The sequence below is a fragment of the Hermetia illucens genome, chromosome 7 (genome assembly GCF_905115235.1).
Source record: "Hermetia illucens chromosome 7, iHerIll2.2.curated.20191125, whole genome shotgun sequence".
NCBI lineage: Eukaryota > Metazoa > Arthropoda > Insecta > Diptera > Stratiomyidae > Hermetia > Hermetia illucens.
The window spans coordinates 10706275-10709520 of NC_051855.1; positions in this window are offsets into that span (position 1 = coordinate 10706275).

The window sequence follows — 3246 nt, forward strand, 5'->3', positions numbered from 1 at the left end:
CTATTCTGACTTTCTGGTTCTTTCGAGTCTCTTCGTAAAGAGAATATGTCGCAAGTGTCATTATATTATCATCGTAAATGGCCGTGAGACGTAGTGCTGATGAACCACCACAAGCGTAGTGGAGACTATTACTCGATACGTTTAAAATGGTTTTACCACTGGTCTCCAAGAATGCAAGCTCTGGTGTGCCAACAAAAAGGACCCCATGCTCGAGAGCTTGTCTGTCTTCCGCTTCCAACTGTCGACTTATATTTTGGATATTCTGAACGGTGGAAGTTGCATTCGCCACATTGTTTTCTAAAAGATTGATTCCGTGCATGAAGGTTGTCTTTCCGGTTCCAAATACTTCAATTGTCTTGACCTTATGATTCCGATTTGTAAGGATGCTGTTATGGTACTTTTGAATCAGCTCGGCTCCATTGGCATTCAGTATGGAACATGGTCCGAAAATTTGTAAGGAATTCGATGCAATGCTTTTGGATCCATAGATGATTTGATGTGTTTCTGAGTTCTTCAGGACCACACGATCCAAGCTCAATCCATTGATGGTAAGAACTATTGCGGTCTTTGTGATTAGTTTTTCAAAAGTGAAGCTTCCATGGATTTTTTGGCTCTCACCGTTGCGTCGAACTCGTCCGTGGAGAAAGGCAGTTAGATCAATGTTATGTACTCTAGTGATGGTCAGCAAGTTAGTGGAAACCTCCTTAAAACTCACTGAAGGTAGTTTCAAGGTCTCCGTTGATTGGGCAAAGACCAGCTGTTCGCTTTTAACTGAATTGATAGAGCCTTGAACTACAAGGTTGCCTATTATAGGCCTTGTTACTATCTTTTTAGAGCCAGCCAACACCTGGATGACACTGTTACCCGAGCGGTAGATTGTCTGGTTGAATTTCAATACATTGACGCTATTCATAATCGCAACATCAAGTGACTTCCTCAGATTAATCGATTCGCTTAAACCAAGGAGTTTTTCAAAATACTTGCGACTGCTGATGACAAGTGGAGTGGACGTGTTGGAGACTAAACAGTCATCTGCAATTTTGCTTAAATTCACCCCTCCAAGTGAAACCCCCGGACCATGTGACACAATTTTCAATAGAGGGGTAGTTTTGAAATGAACAGTTCCAATGATACCTTGCCTCGAATTGTATCGAACGGCATTATCGCGGACAGTGTCATACCCTGAAGTTACAGTATCAGGCCAACTCACATCTTGACGAATTCTTATCTCAGACCAGCTGGGATTTGTGATACTTCGAAATCGATTCAATGCATTCTTAACGATTGAGTTCGTTGGAACATCACCGAAGGCACTCCCTTGTAGGTTTGCTGAGGTTACTTGAAGGTTACCTATTAGGTACACAGCGGAATTAATGCGTACCAGGTGGTTTGCGCGTACTCCATTGATCACAGAGCGTGTTGATAAGTGAGTAATATTGACAGTTCCAAGGGTCCATGGAGCTAGGATTGTTTGACCGCCAGACTTCCTTAGTGATTGCCTGAAAAACCTATTCACATTCAAATCATTGAGGGAGACCGCGTCGAGTGCTAGGTGAACCAATAATGATTGGTGGAATATTTTTGTACCTCCGATAGTGGGATATGTTTGGTTGTCGTTTAAAGTTAAAAGGGTTTTATATTGATTCCATATTATGTTATTCAATCTCTCCACAGTTAGGTTTCCCTTGAAAGTAGCCGCTCCTTTGATCAGTACAGGCTTCTCTAGCCCCAATGTAGAAGTAGGAGAATCTGATTGTGCTGTGGACCTGGACAAAGTATGGCTTATTGCAGAAAAAGATATGCCATTCATTTTGTGGACTTGAATATTATCTGCGCTAGTATTTCCAGCGAATTGAAAACTTCTGACGTCTAAAATCCTGTGTAGACTTCCATTATTGAAAAGTTCTGATAGATTATACCGATTGTATAGTCCAATGTCGATCCGTTCAGCAGTTGAAAAAGTCTCCAAAACACGTAGTTTCATCATCCTTTTCGGTGCATAAAAGCTGATGAAATTTTCCCTCTTATTGTTAGAATATCTCTGGACAAAATTTTGAACTGCCAATGAGTTTAGATACCTCCCCGAAAAATGTCGTATTCTGGCTGTCTTGCTGAATCGTTTTATGCCGAAGATTGTAGTTGGGTATAGCGTGTTGGTTCTTCTGATGAGGTCAGCGCTCATTTCCTCAATCGGTACGAAATTACGTTGTAGAAGCATTGATTCTATTGGAATACTCAGACCGGTATTCAAATTCCCTAAAATTTTCACTGATTTCATGTGGAGAGTAAGTGATTCAAGTTTCAGATCGGGTCGTATTCGCAGAAGATAGTTAGTGAGTTGATGGTTATTTACTGATTCCGCGTCAATATCAGAGACTTGGACTGATTTGATAAACTGGATTGATGCTATGTTGAAGATCTATCGAAAGAAAGAGTGGAGACTAATTTCAAACGAGGGTTACTAAACGTCTCACCTGTGAAAAATTCCTCATCCAGAACAATTCATTTAAATTCCCCACTGGAATCACTTCCTTCGATCGATTGGTCCCGGGGACTTCTACAATGCTCTCTCCTCTCGGCGATACTTTCAAATCAGTTACAGACAGTTTACCAGATATCCTTACTTCTCCATTGTAGATTTGTGTAAAACTCTCCACACGCTTAGCTGAAGCTGCTCGTAGATTATCGTAAAACCCTGGTTCATCACTTGCGGAAATTGTTAGGTCCCCAAACACAGTCAGACTTTCTATCTTAGCAGGTGCTGTTACAGAGCAGGAAAATAGAGAAAAAGATTTAGGACGTTAGTCAGAGTTTGTCGTTCCAGACAATTTTCATTTAACTCACAGTTGACAGTTAGTTTTTCACCAACAAAGCCTAGCTCGCTTACATTCCTTCCGTTGATGGTATTGATTGTGATATCCCGGAAGGCTAGGAATTGCCGAACAAATAGGTTGCTGTGGACTATTTGGTCAGAATTCAATGTAAAAAAATCTTTGACAGAACGCGTATTCAATGTCTCCACAGTTAATTTTTTGCAGCTTATTGGTGTTTGAAGGGGTTTCTCCTTTTGTTTAAATATTATTGAACCGTTGATGAAATCGTCTCGATTTCGAAAGAAGGCCGTTCTGTAGAAACGAGTGAAGTTCATTTTATTCAAATTTCTTACGACTAAACTGTTGACTTTGATGCTTTGGAATAGTTTCAGGCTGATCGGGGTTAAATCGTCATCAATTGTTTCCTCATTAT